At 45.9% G+C, this 18,405-nt stretch overlaps 19 non-coding genes across 19 annotated transcripts; 9 read left to right on the forward strand and 10 right to left on the reverse strand.

Moving 5' to 3' along the window:
* Positions 1-335: 335 nt before the first annotated feature.
* On the reverse strand, positions 336-408 carry TRNAM-CAU (transfer RNA methionine (anticodon CAU)). The gene has a single exon. It is a non-coding gene; the product is annotated as a tRNA-Met (tRNA).
* A 1,232-nt stretch (positions 409-1,640) lies between these two features.
* On the forward strand, positions 1,641-1,712 carry TRNAE-UUC (transfer RNA glutamic acid (anticodon UUC)). Its single transcript has one exon. It is a non-coding gene; the product is annotated as a tRNA-Glu (tRNA).
* Positions 1,713-2,560: 848 nt separating this feature from the next.
* Positions 2,561-2,633, reverse strand: TRNAM-CAU (transfer RNA methionine (anticodon CAU)). Its single transcript has one exon. It is a non-coding gene; the product is annotated as a tRNA-Met (tRNA).
* A 1,232-nt stretch (positions 2,634-3,865) lies between these two features.
* Positions 3,866-3,937, forward strand: TRNAE-UUC (transfer RNA glutamic acid (anticodon UUC)). The gene has a single exon. It is a non-coding gene; the product is annotated as a tRNA-Glu (tRNA).
* An 848-nt stretch (positions 3,938-4,785) lies between these two features.
* Positions 4,786-4,858, reverse strand: TRNAM-CAU (transfer RNA methionine (anticodon CAU)). Its single transcript has one exon. It is a non-coding gene; the product is annotated as a tRNA-Met (tRNA).
* Positions 4,859-4,978: 120 nt separating this feature from the next.
* TRNAE-UUC (transfer RNA glutamic acid (anticodon UUC)) lies at positions 4,979-5,050 on the forward strand. Its single transcript has one exon. It is a non-coding gene; the product is annotated as a tRNA-Glu (tRNA).
* Positions 5,051-5,898: 848 nt separating this feature from the next.
* TRNAM-CAU (transfer RNA methionine (anticodon CAU)) lies at positions 5,899-5,971 on the reverse strand. Its single transcript has one exon. It is a non-coding gene; the product is annotated as a tRNA-Met (tRNA).
* A 1,232-nt stretch (positions 5,972-7,203) lies between these two features.
* Positions 7,204-7,275, forward strand: TRNAE-UUC (transfer RNA glutamic acid (anticodon UUC)). The gene has a single exon. It is a non-coding gene; the product is annotated as a tRNA-Glu (tRNA).
* Positions 7,276-8,123: 848 nt separating this feature from the next.
* Positions 8,124-8,196, reverse strand: TRNAM-CAU (transfer RNA methionine (anticodon CAU)). Its single transcript has one exon. It is a non-coding gene; the product is annotated as a tRNA-Met (tRNA).
* A 1,232-nt stretch (positions 8,197-9,428) lies between these two features.
* TRNAE-UUC (transfer RNA glutamic acid (anticodon UUC)) lies at positions 9,429-9,500 on the forward strand. The gene has a single exon. It is a non-coding gene; the product is annotated as a tRNA-Glu (tRNA).
* Positions 9,501-10,348: 848 nt separating this feature from the next.
* TRNAM-CAU (transfer RNA methionine (anticodon CAU)) lies at positions 10,349-10,421 on the reverse strand. Its single transcript has one exon. It is a non-coding gene; the product is annotated as a tRNA-Met (tRNA).
* A 1,232-nt stretch (positions 10,422-11,653) lies between these two features.
* TRNAE-UUC (transfer RNA glutamic acid (anticodon UUC)) lies at positions 11,654-11,725 on the forward strand. The gene has a single exon. It is a non-coding gene; the product is annotated as a tRNA-Glu (tRNA).
* Positions 11,726-12,573: 848 nt separating this feature from the next.
* On the reverse strand, positions 12,574-12,646 carry TRNAM-CAU (transfer RNA methionine (anticodon CAU)). The gene has a single exon. It is a non-coding gene; the product is annotated as a tRNA-Met (tRNA).
* Positions 12,647-12,766: 120 nt separating this feature from the next.
* Positions 12,767-12,838, forward strand: TRNAE-UUC (transfer RNA glutamic acid (anticodon UUC)). The gene has a single exon. It is a non-coding gene; the product is annotated as a tRNA-Glu (tRNA).
* An 848-nt stretch (positions 12,839-13,686) lies between these two features.
* TRNAM-CAU (transfer RNA methionine (anticodon CAU)) lies at positions 13,687-13,759 on the reverse strand. Its single transcript has one exon. It is a non-coding gene; the product is annotated as a tRNA-Met (tRNA).
* A 1,232-nt stretch (positions 13,760-14,991) lies between these two features.
* TRNAE-UUC (transfer RNA glutamic acid (anticodon UUC)) lies at positions 14,992-15,063 on the forward strand. The gene has a single exon. It is a non-coding gene; the product is annotated as a tRNA-Glu (tRNA).
* Positions 15,064-15,911: 848 nt separating this feature from the next.
* On the reverse strand, positions 15,912-15,984 carry TRNAM-CAU (transfer RNA methionine (anticodon CAU)). Its single transcript has one exon. It is a non-coding gene; the product is annotated as a tRNA-Met (tRNA).
* Positions 15,985-17,216: 1,232 nt separating this feature from the next.
* TRNAE-UUC (transfer RNA glutamic acid (anticodon UUC)) lies at positions 17,217-17,288 on the forward strand. Its single transcript has one exon. It is a non-coding gene; the product is annotated as a tRNA-Glu (tRNA).
* An 848-nt stretch (positions 17,289-18,136) lies between these two features.
* Positions 18,137-18,209, reverse strand: TRNAM-CAU (transfer RNA methionine (anticodon CAU)). Its single transcript has one exon. It is a non-coding gene; the product is annotated as a tRNA-Met (tRNA).
* Positions 18,210-18,405: the final 196 nt, after the last annotated feature.

The raw sequence follows: 18,405 nt of genomic DNA on the forward strand, positions 1-18,405 counted from the left end.
GACATCATCTTTTTTTTCCACACCTTTGAAAAAGCCCTTTTGAATTCCTCGGTGCTTTGTTCTTTCTGTGTGATGAAACTAAGGGAAGCATGTCACATAGATGGAAAATGCCTCTGTTGTTCCAGGATGAGTAGACATTGTATCTTGCAAGGTCTGTTGGATGCAGAGCTAAAGATTTTAGCTGGGTGGAATATGGTGGAAGGCAAAAGAGCACTGAAAGCTTGATCTTCCGGTCAATTTTCCATCCATATGGTTTCCTACAAGACCTAAGGGATGAAGAGTAGTGTTTTTCATAGATTAAGGACCCCAAGGCTCACAAAACGGTTAGAGAGTAGTGCCCCGTGTGAGGATCGAACTCACGACCTTCAGATTATGAGACTGACGCGCTACCTGCTGCGCTAACGAGGCCAATTAGTGAAAGTGATATGTGTGTCATAGCTGGCCACCATACTTGGAAGCTGATGGCGGTGGCACATCTTTTTTTCCCTTTGGTTTTCTCTATTTTTCTCAAAACAAGGCAGCTAGTTTTCCCATATGGTCTAGCGGTTAGGATTCCTGGTTTTCACCCAGGCGGCCCGGGTTCCACTCCCGGTATGGGAAATGCAAGTCCTTTTAACGACCCGCACACTCCTAGTGCTGAAACCTCAAAGCTGTTTTTCCATTGTAACCTCCAATCATTCCCTTGTTGTCAAAGTACCAAGGGTCAAAGCCAGGGATGCAGACAAGACAGGTCAAGCCGGGTCAGGACAGGAAATCAAATACTATCAGGAACACAGGAACTCACAGGGCAAGCTGAAGTTCATCCAGCAACTAATGGCTCATGCACGCGCTTTGGCGTACGTATATGCGCACTGGCACATGAATTTTCACACATGAATAATATCAGGATCACAGAAACTCACAGGGGAAGCTGAAGATCATCCAGCAACTAATGGCTTATGCTGATAGCTTTAAATAGGCCACTGGGCACCAGAAATTGTCACGCATTGTGTGCGCTTTGGCGTACGCACATGCGTACTAGCACATGAAGTTTCTCGGCCGTTCTCGCTCTTCTGCACATTTGCATTGGCAAATATCTATGTGCCAATCTTCTGCAAACCATTCTCTGACAGAGACATCATCTTTTTTTTCCACACCTTTGAAAAAGCCCTTTTGAATTCCTCTGTGCTTTGTTCTTTCTGTGTGATGAAACTAAGGGAAGCATGTCACATAGATGGAAAATGCCTCTGTTGTTCCAGGATGAGTAGACATTGTATCTTGCAAGGTCTGTTGGATGCAGAGCTAAAGATTTTAGCTGGGTGGAATATGGTGGAAGGCAAAAAGCACTGAAAGCTTGATCTTGCGGTCAATTTTCCATCCATATGGTTTCCTACAAGACCTAAGGGATGAAGAGTAGTGTTTTTCATAGATTAAGGACCCCAAGGCTCACAAAATGGTTAGAGAGTAGTGCCCTGTGTGAGGATCGAACTCACGACGTTCAAATTATGAGACTGACGCGCTACCTGCTGCGCTAACGAGGCCAATTAGTGAAAGCGATATGTGTGTCATAGCTGGCCACCATACTTGGAAGCTGATGGCGGTGGCACATCTTTTTTTCCCTTTGGTTTTCTCTATTTTTCTCAAAACAAGGCAGCTTGTTTTCCCATATGGTCTAGCGGTTAGGATTCCTGGTTTTCACCCAGGCGGCCCGGGTTCGACTCCCGGTATGGGAAGTGCAAGTCCTTTTAACGACCCACACACTCCTAGTGCTGAAACCTCAAAGCTGTTTTTCCATTGTAACCTCCAATCATTCCCTTGTTGTCAAAGTACCAAGGGTCAAAGCCAGGGATGCAGACAAGACAGGTCAAGCCGGGTCAGGACAGGAAATGAAATACTATCAGGAACACAGGAACTCACAGGGCAAGCTGAAGTTCATCCAGCAACTAATGGCTCATGCACGCGCTTTGGCGTACGTATATGCACACTGGCACATGAATTTTCACACATGAATAATATCAGGATCACAGGAACTCACAGGGGAAGCTGAAGATCATCCAGCAACTAATGGCTTATGCTGCTAGCTTTAAATAGGCCACTGGGCACCAGAAATTGTCACGCATTGTGTGCGCTTTGGCGTACGCACATGCGTACTAGCACATGAAGTTTCTCGGCCGTTCTCGCTCTTCTGCACATTTGCATTGGCAAATATCTATGTGCCAATCTTCTGCAAACCATTCTCTGACAGAGACATCATCTTTTTTTTCCACACCTTTGAAAAAGCCCTTTTGAATTCCTCGGTGCTTTGTTTTTTCTGTGTGATGAAACTAAGGGAAGCATGTCACATAGATGGAAAATGCCTCTGTTGTTCCAGGATGAGTAGACATTGTATCTTGCAAGGTCTGTTGGATGCAGAGCTAAAGATTTTAGCTGGGTGGAATATGGTGGAAGGCAAAAGAGCACTGAAAGCTTGATCTTGCGGTCAATTTTCCATCCATATGGTTTCCTACAAGACCTAAGGGATGAAGAGTAGTGTTTTTCATAGATTAAGGACCCCAAGGCTCACAAAACGGTTAGAGAGTAGTGCCCCGTGTGAGGATCGAACTCACGACCTTCAGATTATGAGACTGACGCGCTACCTGCTGCGCTAACGAGGCTAATTAGTGAAAGTGATATGTGTGTCATAGCTGGCCACCATACTTGGAAGCTGATGGCGGTGGCACATCTTTTTTTCCCTTTGGTTTTCTCTATTTTTCTCAAAACAAGGCAGCTAGTTTTCCCATATGGTCTAGCGGTTAGGATTCCTGGTTTTCACCCAGGCGGCCCGGGTTCCACTCCCGGTATGGGAAATGCAAGTCCTTTTAACGACCCGCACACTCCTAGTGCTGAAACCTCAAAGCTGTTTTTCCATTGTAACCTCCAATCATTCCCTTGTTGTCAAAGTACCAAGGGTCAAAGCCAGGGATGCAGACAAGACAGGTCAAGCCGGGTCAGGACAGGAAATGAAATACTATCAGGAACACAGGAACTCACAGGGCAAGCTGAAGTTCATCCAGCAACTAATGGCTAATGCACGCGCTTTGGCGTACGTATATGCGCACTGGCACATGAATTTTCACACATGAATAATATCAGGATCACAGGAACTCACAGGGGAAGCTGAAGATCATCCAGCAACTAATGGCTTATGCTGCTAGCTTTAAATAGGCCACTGGGCACCAGAAATTGTCACGCATTGTGTGCGCTTTGGCGTACGCACATGCGTGCTAGCACATGAAGTTTCTCGGCCGTTCTCGCTCTTCTGCACATTTGCATTGGCAAATATCTATGTGCCAATCTTCTGCAAACCATTCTCTGACAGAGACATCATCTTTTTTTTCCACACCTTTGAAAAAGCCCTTTTGAATTCCTCTGTGCTTTGCTCTTTCTGTGTGATGAAACTAAGGGAAGCATGTCACATAGATGGAAAATGCCTCTGTTGTTCCAGGATGAGTAGACATTGTATCTTGCAAGGTCTGTTGGATGCAGAGCTAAAGATTTTAGCTGGGTGGAATATGGTGGAAGGCAAAAAGCACTGAAAGCTTGATCTTGCGGTCAATTTTCCATCCATATGGTTTCCTACAAGACCTAAGGGATGAAGAGTAGTGTTTTTCATAGATTAAGGACCCCAAGGCTCACAAAATGGTTAGAGAGTAGTGCGCCGTGTGAGGATCGAACTCACGACCTTCAGATTATGAGACTGACGCGCTACCTGCTGCGCTAACGAGGCCAATTAGTGAAAGCGATATGTGTGTCATAGCTGGCCACCATACTTGGAAGCTGATGGCGGTGGCACATCTTTTTTTCCCTTTGGTTTTCTCTATTTTTCTCAAAACAAGGCAGCTAGTTTTCCCATATGGTCTAGCGGTTAGGATTCCTGGTTTTCACCCAGGCGGCCCGGGTTCGACTCCCGGTATGGGAAATGCAAGTCCTTTTAACGACCCGCACACTCCTAGTGCTGAAACCTCAAAGCTGTTTTTCCATTGTAACCTCCAATCATTCCCTTGTTGTCAAAGTACCAAGGGTCAAAGCCAGGGATGCAGACAAGACAGGTCAAGCCGGGTCAGGACAGGAAATGAAATACTATCAGGAACACAGGAACTCACAGGGCAAGCTGAAGTTCATCCAGCAACTAATGGCTCATGCACGCGCTTTGGCGTACGTATATGCGCACTGGCACATGAATTTTCACACATGAATAATATCAGGATCACAGGAACTCACAGGGGAAGCTGAAGATCATCCAGCAACTAATGGCTTATGCTGCTAGCTTTAAATAGGCCACTGGGCACCAGAAATTGTCACGCATTGTGTGCGCTTTGGCGTACGCACATGCGTACTAGCACATGAAGTTTCTCGGCCGTTCTCGCTCTTCTGCACATTTGCATTGGCAAATATCTATGTGCCAATCTTCTGCAAACCATTCTCTGACAGAGACATCATCTTTTTTTTCCACACCTTTGAAAAAGCCCTTTTGAATTCCTCTGTGCTTTGTTCTTTCTGTGAGATGAAACTAAGGGAAGCATGTCACATAGATGGAAAATGCCTCTGTTGTTCCAGGATGAGTAGACATTGTATCTTGCAAGGTCTGTTGGATGCAGAGCTAAAGATTTTAGCTGGGTGGAATATGGTGGAAGGCAAAAGAGCACTGAAAGCTTGATCTTGCGGTCAATTTTCCATCCATATGGTTTCCTACAAGACCTAAGGGATGAAGAGTAGTGTTTTTCATAGATTAAGGACCCCAAGGCTCACAAAATGGTTAGAGAGTAGTGCCCCGTGTGAGGATCGAACTCACGACCTTCAGATTATGAGACTGACGCGCTACCTGCTGCGCTAACGAGGCCAATTAGTGAAAGCGATATGTGTGTCATAGCTGGCCACCATACTTGGAAGCTGATGGCGGTGGCACATCTTTTTTTCCCTTTGGTTTTCTCTATTTTTCTCAAAACAAGGCAGCTAGTTTTCCCATATGGTCTAGCGGTTAGGATTCCTGGTTTTCACCCAGGCGGCCCGGGTTCGACTCCCGGTATGGGAAATGCAAGTCCTTTTAACGACCCGCACACTCCTAGTGCTGAAACCTCAAAGCTGTTTTTCCATTGTAACCTCCAATCATTCCCTTGTTGTCAAAGTACCAAGGGTCAAAGCCAGGGATGCAGACAAGACAGGTCAAGCCGGGTCAGGACAGGAAATGAAATACTATCAGGAACACAGGAACTCACAGGGCAAGCTGAAGTTCATCCAGCAACTAATGGCTCATGCACGCGCTTTGGCGTACGTATATGCGCACTGGCACATGAATTTTCACACATGAATAATATCAGGATCACAGGAACTCACAGGGGAAGCTGAAGATCATCCAGCAACTAATGGCTTATGCTGCTAGCTTTAAATAGGCCACTGGGCACCAGAAATTGTCACGCATTGTGTGCGCTTTGGCGTACGCACATGCGTACTAGCACATGAAGTTTCTCGGCCGTTCTCGCTCTTCTGCACATTTGCATTGGCAAATATCTATGTGCCAATCTTCTGCAAACCATTCTCTGACAGAGACATCATCTTTTTTTTCCACACCTTTGAAAAAGCCCTTTTGAATTCCTCGGTGCTTTGTTCTTTCTGTGTGATGAAACTAAGGGAAGCATGTCACATAGATGGAAAATGCCTCTGTTGTTCCAGGATGAGTAGACATTGTATCTTGCAAGGTCTGTTGGATGCAGAGCTAAAGATTTTAGCTGGGTGGAATATGGTGGAAGGCAAAAGAGCACTGAAAGCTTGATCTTCCGGTCAATTTTCCATCCATATGGTTTCCTACAAGACCTAAGGGATGAAGAGTAGTGTTTTTCATAGATTAAGGACCCCAAGGCTCACAAAACGGTTAGAGAGTAGTGCCCCGTGTGAGGATCGAACTCACGACCTTCAGATTATGAGACTGACGCGCTACCTGCTGCGCTAACGAGGCCAATTAGTGAAAGTGATATGTGTGTCATAGCTGGCCACCATACTTGGAAGCTGATGGCGGTGGCACATCTTTTTTTCCCTTTGGTTTTCTCTATTTTTCTCAAAACAAGGCAGCTAGTTTTCCCATATGGTCTAGCGGTTAGGATTCCTGGTTTTCACCCAGGCGGCCCGGGTTCCACTCCCGGTATGGGAAATGCAAGTCCTTTTAACGACCCGCACACTCCTAGTGCTGAAACCTCAAAGCTGTTTTTCCATTGTAACCTCCAATCATTCCCTTGTTGTCAAAGTACCAAGGGTCAAAGCCAGGGATGCAGACAAGACAGGTCAAGCCGGGTCAGGACAGGAAATCAAATACTATCAGGAACACAGGAACTCACAGGGCAAGCTGAAGTTCATCCAGCAACTAATGGCTCATGCACGCGCTTTGGCGTACGTATATGCGCACTGGCACATGAATTTTCACACATGAATAATATCAGGATCACAGAAACTCACAGGGGAAGCTGAAGATCATCCAGCAACTAATGGCTTATGCTGCTAGCTTTAAATAGGCCACTGGGCACCAGAAATTGTCACGCATTGTGTGCGCTTTGGCGTACGCACATGCGTACTAGCACATGAAGTTTCTCGGCCGTTCTCGCTCTTCTGCACATTTGCATTGGCAAATATCTATGTGCCAATCTTCTGCAAACCATTCTCTGACAGAGACATCATCTTTTTTTTCCACACCTTTGAAAAAGCCCTTTTGAATTCCTCGGTGCTTTGTTCTTTCTGTGTGATGAAACTAAGGGAAGCATGTCACATAGATGGAAAATGCCTCTGTTGTTCCAGGATGAGTAGACATTGTATCTTGCAAGGTCTGTTGGATGCAGAGCTAAAGATTTTAGCTGGATGGAATATGGTGGAAGGCAAAAAGCACTGAAAGCTTGATCTTGCGGTCAATTTTCCATCCATATGGTTTCCTACAAGACCTAAGGGATGAAGAGTAGTGTTTTTCATAGATTAAGGACCCCAAGGCTCACAAAATGGTTAGAGAGTAGTGCCCTGTGTGAGGATCGAACTCACGACGTTCAGATTATGAGACTGACGCGCTACCTGCTGCGCTAACGAGGCCAATTAGTGAAAGCGATATGTGTGTCATAGCTGGCCACCATACTTGGAAGCTGATGGCGGTGGCACATCTTTTTTTCCCTTTGGTTTTCTCTATTTTTCTCAAAACAAGGCAGCTTGTTTTCCCATATGGTCTAGCGGTTAGGATTCCTGGTTTTCACCCAGGCGGCCCGGGTTCGACTCCCGGTATGGGAAGTGCAAGTCCTTTTAACGACCCACACACTCCTAGTGCTGAAACCTCAAAGCTGTTTTTCCATTGTAACCTCCAATCATTCCCTTGTTGTCAAAGTACCAAGGGTCAAAGCCAGGGATGCAGACAAGACAGGTCAAGCCGGGTCAGGACAGGAAATGAAATACTATCAGGAACACAGGAACTCACAGGGCAAGCTGAAGTTCATCCAGCAACTAATGGCTCATGCACGCGCTTTGGCGTACGTATATGCACACTGGCACATGAATTTTCACACATGAATAATATCAGGATCACAGGAACTCACAGGGGAAGCTGAAGATCATCCAGCAACTAATGGCTTATGCTGCTAGCTTTAAATAGGCCACTGGGCACCAGAAATTGTCACGCATTGTGTGCGCTTTGGCGTACGCACATGCGTACTAGCACATGAAGTTTCTCGGCCGTTCTCGCTCTTCTGCACATTTGCATTGGCAAATATCTATGTGCCAATCTTCTGCAAACCATTCTCTGACAGAGACATCATCTTTTTTTTCCACACCTTTGAAAAAGCCCTTTTGAATTCCTCGGTGCTTTGTTCTTTCTGTGTGATGAAACTAAGGGAAGCATGTCACATAGATGGAAAATGCCTCTGTTGTTCCAGGATGAGTAGACATTGTATCTTGCAAGGTCTGTTGGATGCAGAGCTAAAGATTTTAGCTGGGTGGAATATGGTGGAAGGCAAAAGAGCACTGAAAGCTTGATCTTCCGGTCAATTTTCCATCCATATGGTTTCCTACAAGACCTAAGGGATGAAGAGTAGTGTTTTTCATAGATTAAGGACCCCAAGGCTCACAAAACGGTTAGAGAGTAGTGCCCCGTGTGAGGATCGAACTCACGACCTTCAGATTATGAGACTGACGCGCTACCTGCTGCGCTAACGAGGCCAATTAGTGAAAGTGATATGTGTGTCATAGCTGGCCACCATACTTGGAAGCTGATGGCGGTGGCACATCTTTTTTTCCCTTTGGTTTTCTCTATTTTTCTCAAAACAAGGCAGCTAGTTTTCCCATATGGTCTAGCGGTTAGGATTCCTGGTTTTCACCCAGGCGGCCCGGGTTCCACTCCCGGTATGGGAAATGCAAGTCCTTTTAACGACCCGCACACTCCTAGTGCTGAAACCTCAAAGCTGTTTTTCCATTGTAACCTCCAATCATTCCCTTGTTGTCAAAGTACCAAGGGTCAAAGCCAGGGATGCAGACAAGACAGGTCAAGCCGGGTCAGGACAGGAAATCAAATACTATCAGGAACACAGGAACTCACAGGGCAAGCTGAAGTTCATCCAGCAACTAATGGCTCATGCACGCGCTTTGGCGTACGTATATGCGCACTGGCACATGAATTTTCACACATGAATAATATCAGGATCACAGAAACTCACAGGGGAAGCTGAAGATCATCCAGCAACTAATGGCTTATGCTGATAGCTTTAAATAGGCCACTGGGCACCAGAAATTGTCACGCATTGTGTGCGCTTTGGCGTACGCACATGCGTACTAGCACATGAAGTTTCTCGGCCGTTCTCGCTCTTCTGCACATTTGCATTGGCAAATATCTATGTGCCAATCTTCTGCAAACCATTCTCTGACAGAGACATCATCTTTTTTTTCCACACCTTTGAAAAAGCCCTTTTGAATTCCTCTGTGCTTTGTTCTTTCTGTGTGATGAAACTAAGGGAAGCATGTCACATAGATGGAAAATGCCTCTGTTGTTCCAGGATGAGTAGACATTGTATCTTGCAAGGTCTGTTGGATGCAGAGCTAAAGATTTTAGCTGGGTGGAATATGGTGGAAGGCAAAAAGCACTGAAAGCTTGATCTTGCGGTCAATTTTCCATCCATATGGTTTCCTACAAGACCTAAGGGATGAAGAGTAGTGTTTTTCATAGATTAAGGACCCCAAGGCTCACAAAATGGTTAGAGAGTAGTGCCCTGTGTGAGGATCGAACTCACGACGTTCAAATTATGAGACTGACGCGCTACCTGCTGCGCTAACGAGGCCAATTAGTGAAAGCGATATGTGTGTCATAGCTGGCCACCATACTTGGAAGCTGATGGCGGTGGCACATCTTTTTTTCCCTTTGGTTTTCTCTATTTTTCTCAAAACAAGGCAGCTTGTTTTCCCATATGGTCTAGCGGTTAGGATTCCTGGTTTTCACCCAGGCGGCCCGGGTTCGACTCCCGGTATGGGAAGTGCAAGTCCTTTTAACGACCCACACACTCCTAGTGCTGAAACCTCAAAGCTGTTTTTCCATTGTAACCTCCAATCATTCCCTTGTTGTCAAAGTACCAAGGGTCAAAGCCAGGGATGCAGACAAGACAGGTCAAGCCGGGTCAGGACAGGAAATGAAATACTATCAGGAACACAGGAACTCACAGGGCAAGCTGAAGTTCATCCAGCAACTAATGGCTCATGCACGCGCTTTGGCGTACGTATATGCACACTGGCACATGAATTTTCACACATGAATAATATCAGGATCACAGGAACTCACAGGGGAAGCTGAAGATCATCCAGCAACTAATGGCTTATGCTGCTAGCTTTAAATAGGCCACTGGGCACCAGAAATTGTCACGCATTGTGTGCGCTTTGGCGTACGCACATGCGTACTAGCACATGAAGTTTCTCGGCCGTTCTCGCTCTTCTGCACATTTGCATTGGCAAATATCTATGTGCCAATCTTCTGCAAACCATTCTCTGACAGAGACATCATCTTTTTTTTCCACACCTTTGAAAAAGCCCTTTTGAATTCCTCGGTGCTTTGTTTTTTCTGTGTGATGAAACTAAGGGAAGCATGTCACATAGATGGAAAATGCCTCTGTTGTTCCAGGATGAGTAGACATTGTATCTTGCAAGGTCTGTTGGATGCAGAGCTAAAGATTTTAGCTGGGTGGAATATGGTGGAAGGCAAAAGAGCACTGAAAGCTTGATCTTGCGGTCAATTTTCCATCCATATGGTTTCCTACAAGACCTAAGGGATGAAGAGTAGTGTTTTTCATAGATTAAGGACCCCAAGGCTCACAAAACGGTTAGAGAGTAGTGCCCCGTGTGAGGATCGAACTCACGACCTTCAGATTATGAGACTGACGCGCTACCTGCTGCGCTAACGAGGCTAATTAGTGAAAGTGATATGTGTGTCATAGCTGGCCACCATACTTGGAAGCTGATGGCGGTGGCACATCTTTTTTTCCCTTTGGTTTTCTCTATTTTTCTCAAAACAAGGCAGCTAGTTTTCCCATATGGTCTAGCGGTTAGGATTCCTGGTTTTCACCCAGGCGGCCCGGGTTCCACTCCCGGTATGGGAAATGCAAGTCCTTTTAACGACCCGCACACTCCTAGTGCTGAAACCTCAAAGCTGTTTTTCCATTGTAACCTCCAATCATTCCCTTGTTGTCAAAGTACCAAGGGTCAAAGCCAGGGATGCAGACAAGACAGGTCAAGCCGGGTCAGGACAGGAAATGAAATACTATCAGGAACACAGGAACTCACAGGGCAAGCTGAAGTTCATCCAGCAACTAATGGCTAATGCACGCGCTTTGGCGTACGTATATGCGCACTGGCACATGAATTTTCACACATGAATAATATCAGGATCACAGGAACTCACAGGGGAAGCTGAAGATCATCCAGCAACTAATGGCTTATGCTGCTAGCTTTAAATAGGCCACTGGGCACCAGAAATTGTCACGCATTGTGTGCGCTTTGGCGTACGCACATGCGTGCTAGCACATGAAGTTTCTCGGCCGTTCTCGCTCTTCTGCACATTTGCATTGGCAAATATCTATGTGCCAATCTTCTGCAAACCATTCTCTGACAGAGACATCATCTTTTTTTTCCACACCTTTGAAAAAGCCCTTTTGAATTCCTCTGTGCTTTGCTCTTTCTGTGTGATGAAACTAAGGGAAGCATGTCACATAGATGGAAAATGCCTCTGTTGTTCCAGGATGAGTAGACATTGTATCTTGCAAGGTCTGTTGGATGCAGAGCTAAAGATTTTAGCTGGGTGGAATATGGTGGAAGGCAAAAAGCACTGAAAGCTTGATCTTGCGGTCAATTTTCCATCCATATGGTTTCCTACAAGACCTAAGGGATGAAGAGTAGTGTTTTTCATAGATTAAGGACCCCAAGGCTCACAAAATGGTTAGAGAGTAGTGCGCCGTGTGAGGATCGAACTCACGACCTTCAGATTATGAGACTGACGCGCTACCTGCTGCGCTAACGAGGCCAATTAGTGAAATCGATATGTGTGTCATAGCTGGCCACCATACTTGGAAGCTGATGGCGGTGGCACATCTTTTTTTCCCTTTGGTTTTCTCTATTTTTCTCAAAACAAGGCAGCTAGTTTTCCCATATGGTCTAGCGGTTAGGATTCCTGGTTTTCACCCAGGCGGCCCGGGTTCGACTCCCGGTATGGGAAATGCAAGTCCTTTTAACGACCCGCACACTCCTAGTGCTGAAACCTCAAAGCTGTTTTTCCATTGTAACCTCCAATCATTCCCTTGTTGTCAAAGTACCAAGGGTCAAAGCCAGGGATGCAGACAAGACAGGTCAAGCCGGGTCAGGACAGGAAATGAAATACTATCAGGAACACAGGAACTCACAGGGCAAGCTGAAGTTCATCCAGCAACTAATGGCTCATGCACGCGCTTTGGCGTACGTATATGCGCACTGGCACATGAATTTTCACACATGAATAATATCAGGATCACAGGAACTCACAGGGGAAGCTGAAGATCATCCAGCAACTAATGGCTTATGCTGCTAGCTTTAAATAGGCCACTGGGCACCAGAAATTGTCACGCATTGTGTGCGCTTTGGCGTACGCACATGCGTACTAGCACATGAAGTTTCTCGGCCGTTCTCGCTCTTCTGCACATTTGCATTGGCAAATATCTATGTGCCAATCTTCTGCAAACCATTCTCTGACAGAGACATCATCTTTTTTTTCCACACCTTTGAAAAAGCCCTTTTGAATTCCTCTGTGCTTTGTTCTTTCTGTGAGATGAAACTAAGGGAAGCATGTCACATAGATGGAAAATGCCTCTGTTGTTCCAGGATGAGTAGACATTGTATCTTGCAAGGTCTGTTGGATGCAGAGCTAAAGATTTTAGCTGGGTGGAATATGGTGGAAGGCAAAAGAGCACTGAAAGCTTGATCTTGCGGTCAATTTTCCATCCATATGGTTTCCTACAAGACCTAAGGGATGAAGAGTAGTGTTTTTCATAGATTAAGGACCCCAAGGCTCACAAAATGGTTAGAGAGTAGTGCCCCGTGTGAGGATCGAACTCACGACCTTCAGATTATGAGACTGACGCGCTACCTGCTGCGCTAACGAGGCCAATTAGTGAAAGCGATATGTGTGTCATAGCTGGCCACCATACTTGGAAGCTGATGGCGGTGGCACATCTTTTTTTCCCTTTGGTTTTCTCTATTTTTCTCAAAACAAGGCAGCTAGTTTTCCCATATGGTCTAGCGGTTAGGATTCCTGGTTTTCACCCAGGCGGCCCGGGTTCGACTCCCGGTATGGGAAATGCAAGTCCTTTTAACGACCCGCACACTCCTAGTGCTGAAACCTCAAAGCTGTTTTTCCATTGTAACCTCCAATCATTCCCTTGTTGTCAAAGTACCAAGGGTCAAAGCCAGGGATGCAGACAAGACAGGTCAAGCCGGGTCAGGACAGGAAATGAAATACTATCAGGAACACAGGAACTCACAGGGCAAGCTGAAGTTCATCCAGCAACTAATGGCTCATGCACGCGCTTTGGCGTACGTATATGCGCACTGGCACATGAATTTTCACACATGAATAATATCAGGATCACAGGAACTCACAGGGGAAGCTGAAGATCATCCAGCAACTAATGGCTTATGCTGCTAGCTTTAAATAGGCCACTGGGCACCAGAAATTGTCACGCATTGTGTGCGCTTTGGCGTACGCACATGCGTACTAGCACATGAAGTTTCTCGGCCGTTCTCGCTCTTCTGCACATTTGCATTGGCAAATATCTATGTGCCAATCTTCTGCAAACCATTCTCTGACAGAGACATCATCTTTTTTTTCCACACCTTTGAAAAAGCCCTTTTGAATTCCTCGGTGCTTTGTTCTTTCTGTGTGATGAAACTAAGGGAAGCATGTCACATAGATGGAAAATGCCTCTGTTGTTCCAGGATGAGTAGACATTGTATCTTGCAAGGTCTGTTGGATGCAGAGCTAAAGATTTTAGCTGGGTGGAATATGGTGGAAGGCAAAAGAGCACTGAAAGCTTGATCTTCCGGTCAATTTTCCATCCATATGGTTTCCTACAAGACCTAAGGGATGAAGAGTAGTGTTTTTCATAGATTAAGGACCCCAAGGCTCACAAAACGGTTAGAGAGTAGTGCCCCGTGTGAGGATCGAACTCACGACCTTCAGATTATGAGACTGACGCGCTACCTGCTGCGCTAACGAGGCCAATTAGTGAAAGTGATATGTGTGTCATAGCTGGCCACCATACTTGGAAGCTGATGGCGGTGGCACATCTTTTTTTCCCTTTGGTTTTCTCTATTTTTCTCAAAACAAGGCAGCTAGTTTTCCCATATGGTCTAGCGGTTAGGATTCCTGGTTTTCACCCAGGCGGCCCGGGTTCCACTCCCGGTATGGGAAATGCAAGTCCTTTTAACGACCCGCACACTCCTAGTGCTGAAACCTCAAAGCTGTTTTTCCATTGTAACCTCCAATCATTCCCTTGTTGTCAAAGTACCAAGGGTCAAAGCCAGGGATGCAGACAAGACAGGTCAAGCCGGGTCAGGACAGGAAATCAAATACTATCAGGAACACAGGAACTCACAGGGCAAGCTGAAGTTCATCCAGCAACTAATGGCTCATGCACGCGCTTTGGCGTACGTATATGCGCACTGGCACATGAATTTTCACACATGAATAATATCAGGATCACAGAAACTCACAGGGGAAGCTGAAGATCATCCAGCAACTAATGGCTTATGCTGCTAGCTTTAAATAGGCCACTGGGCACCAGAAATTGTCACGCATTGTGTGCGCTTTGGCGTACGCACATGCGTACTAGCACATGAAGTTTCTCGGCCGTTCTCGCTCTTCTGCACATTTGCATTGGCAAATATCTATGTGCCAATCTTCTGCAAACCATTCTCTGACAGAGACATCATCTTTTTTTTCCACACCTTTGAAAAAGCCCTTTTGAATTCCTCGGTGCTTTGTTCTTTCTGTGTGATGAAACTAAGGGAAGCATGTCACATAGATGGAAAATGCCTCTGTTGTTCCAGGATGAGTAGACATTGTATCTTGCAAGGTCTGTTGGATGCAGAGCTAAAGATTTTAGCTGGATGGAATATGGTGGAAGGCAAAAAGCACTGAAAGCTTGATCTTGCGGTCAATTTTCCATCCATATGGTTTCCTACAAGACCTAAGGGATGAAGAGTAGTGTTTTTCATAGATTAAGGACCCCAAGGCTCACAAAATGGTTAGAGAGTAGTGCCCTGTGTGAGGATCGAACTCACGACGTTCAGATTATGAGACTGACGCGCTACCTGCTGCGCTAACGAGGCCAATTAGTGAAAGCGATATGTGTGTCATAGCTGGCCACCATACTTGGAAGCTGATGGCGGTGGCACATCTTTTTTTCCCTTTGGTTTTCTCTATTTTTCTCAAAACAAGGCAGCTTGTTTTCCCATATGGTCTAGCGGTTAGGATTCCTGGTTTTCACCCAGGCGGCCCGGGTTCGACTCCCGGTATGGGAAGTGCAAGTCCTTTTAACGACCCACACACTCCTAGTGCTGAAACCTCAAAGCTGTTTTTCCATTGTAACCTCCAATCATTCCCTTGTTGTCAAAGTACCAAGGGTCAAAGCCAGGGATGCAGACAAGACAGGTCAAGCCGGGTCAGGACAGGAAATGAAATACTATCAGGAACACAGGAACTCACAGGGCAAGCTGAAGTTCATCCAGCAACTAATGGCTCATGCACGCGCTTTGGCGTACGTATATGCACACTGGCACATGAATTTTCACACATGAATAATATCAGGATCACAGGAACTCACAGGGGAAGCTGAAGATCATCCAGCAACTAATGGCTTATGCTGCTAGCTTTAAATAGGCCACTGGGCACCAGAAATTGTCACGCATTGTGTGCGCTTTGGCGTACGCACATGCGTACTAGCACATGAAGTTTCTCGGCCGTTCTCGCTCTTCTGCACATTTGCATTGGCAAATATCTATGTGCCAATCTTCTGCAAACCATTCTCTGACAGAGACATCATCTTTTTTTTCCACACCTTTGAAAAAGCCCTTTTGAATTCCTCGGTGCTTTGTTCTTTCTGTGTGATGAAACTAAGGGAAGCATGTCACATAGATGGAAAATGCCTCTGTTGTTCCAGGATGAGTAGACATTGTATCTTGCAAGGTCTGTTGGATGCAGAGCTAAAGATTTTAGCTGGGTGGAATATGGTGGAAGGCAAAAGAGCACTGAAAGCTTGATCTTCCGGTCAATTTTCCATCCATATGGTTTCCTACAAGACCTAAGGGATGAAGAGTAGTGTTTTTCATAGATTAAGGACCCCAAGGCTCACAAAACGGTTAGAGAGTAGTGCCCCGTGTGAGGATCGAACTCACGACCTTCAGATTATGAGACTGACGCGCTACCTGCTGCGCTAACGAGGCCAATTAGTGAAAGTGATATGTGTGTCATAGCTGGCCACCATACTTGGAAGCTGATGGCGGTGGCACATCTTTTTTTCCCTTTGGTTTTCTCTATTTTTCTCAAAACAAGGCAGCTAGTTTTCCCATATGGTCTAGCGGTTAGGATTCCTGGTTTTCACCCAGGCGGCCCGGGTTCCACTCCCGGTATGGGAAATGCAAGTCCTTTTAACGACCCGCACACTCCTAGTGCTGAAACCTCAAAGCTGTTTTTCCATTGTAACCTCCAATCATTCCCTTGTTGTCAAAGTACCAAGGGTCAAAGCCAGGGATGCAGACAAGACAGGTCAAGCCGGGTCAGGACAGGAAATCAAATACTATCAGGAACACAGGAACTCACAGGGCAAGCTGAAGTTCATCCAGCAACTAATGGCTCATGCACGCGCTTTGGCGTACGTATATGCGCACTGGCACATGAATTTTCACACATGAATAATATCAGGATCACAGAAACTCACAGGGGAAGCTGAAGATCATCCAGCAACTAATGGCTTATGCTGATAGCTTTAAATAGGCCACTGGGCACCAGAAATTGTCACGCATTGTGTGCGCTTTGGCGTACGCACATGCGTACTAGCACATGAAGTTTCTCGGCCGTTCTCGCTCTTCTGCACATTTGCATTGGCAAATATCTATGTGCCAATCTTCTGCAAACCATTCTCTGACAGAGACATCATCTTTTTTTTCCACACCTTTGAAAAAGCCCTTTTGAATTCCTCTGTGCTTTGTTCTTTCTGTGTGATGAAACTAAGGGAAGCATGTCACATAGATGGAAAATGCCTCTGTTGTTCCAGGATGAGTAGACATTGTATCTTGCAAGGTCTGTTGGATGCAGAGCTAAAGATTTTAGCTGGGTGGAATATGGTGGAAGGCAAAAAGCACTGAAAGCTTGATCTTGCGGTCAATTTTCCATCCATATGGTTTCCTACAAGACCTAAGGGATGAAGAGTAGTGTTTTTCATAGATTAAGGACCCCAAGGCTCACAAAATGGTTAGAGAGTAGTGCCCTGTGTGAGGATCGAACTCACGACGTTCAAATTATGAGACTGACGCGCTACCTGCTGCGCTAACGAGGCCAATTAGTGAAAGCGATATGTGTGTCATAGCTGGCCACCATACTTGGAAGCTGATGGCGGTGGCACATCTTTTTTTCCCTTTGGTTTTCTCTATTTTTCTCAAAACAAGGCAGCTTGTTTTCCCATATGGTCTAGCGGTTAGGATTCCTGGTTTTCACCCAGGCGGCCCGGGTTCGACTCCCGGTATGGGAAGTGCAAGTCCTTTTAACGACCCACACACTCCTAGTGCTGAAACCTCAAAGCTGTTTTTCCATTGTAACCTCCAATCATTCCCTTGTTGTCAAAGTACCAAGGGTCAAAGCCAGGGATGCAGACAAGACAGGTCAAGCCGGGTCAGGACAGGAAATGAAATACTATCAGGAACACAGGAACTCACAGGGCAAGCTGAAGTTCATCCAGCAACTAATGGCTCATGCACGCGCTTTGGCGTACGTATATGCACACTGGCACATGAATTTTCACACATGAATAATATCAGGATCACAGGAACTCACAGGGGAAGCTGAAGATCATCCAGCAACTAATGGCTTATGCTGCTAGCTTTAAATAGGCCACTGGGCACCAGAAATTGTCACGCATTGTGTGCGCTTTGGCGTACGCACATGCGTACTAGCACATGAAGTTTCTCGGCCGTTCTCGCTCTTCTGCACATTTGCATTGGCAAATATCTATGTGCCAATCTTCTGCAAACCATTCTCTGACAGAGACATCATCTTTTTTTTCCACACCTTTGAAAAAGCCCTTTTGAATTCCTCGGTGCTTTGTTTTTTCTGTGTGATGAAACTAAGGGAAGCATGTCACATAGATGGAAAATGCCTCTGTTGTTCCAGGATGAGTAGACATTGTATCTTGCAAGGTCTGTTGGATGCAGAGCTAAAGATTTTAGCTGGGTGGAATATGGTGGAAGGCAAAAGAGCACTGAAAGCTTGATCTTGCGGTCAATTTTCCATCCATATGGTTTCCTACAAGACCTAAGGGATGAAGAGTAGTGTTTTTCATAGATTAAGGACCCCAAGGCTCACAAAACGGTTAGAGAGTAGTGCCCCGTGTGAGGATCGAACTCACGACCTTCAGATTATGAGACTGACGCGCTACCTGCTGCGCTAACGAGGCTAATTAGTGAAAGTGATATGTGTGTCATAGCTGGCCACCATACTTGGAAGCTGATGGCGGTGGCACATCTTTTTTTCCCTTTGGTTTTCTCTATTTTTCTCAAAACAAGGCAGCTAGTTTTCCCATATGGTCTAGCGGTTAGGATTCCTGGTTTTCACCCAGGCGGCCCGGGTTCCACTCCCGGTATGGGAAATGC

Source organism: Lithobates pipiens, unplaced genomic scaffold (assembly GCF_037356315.1).
Source record: "Lithobates pipiens isolate NorthernLeopardFrog02 unplaced genomic scaffold, aLitPip1_a1.2 Scaffold_8, whole genome shotgun sequence".
In the NCBI taxonomy this organism is placed as follows: Eukaryota; Metazoa; Chordata; class Amphibia; order Anura; family Ranidae; genus Lithobates; species Lithobates pipiens.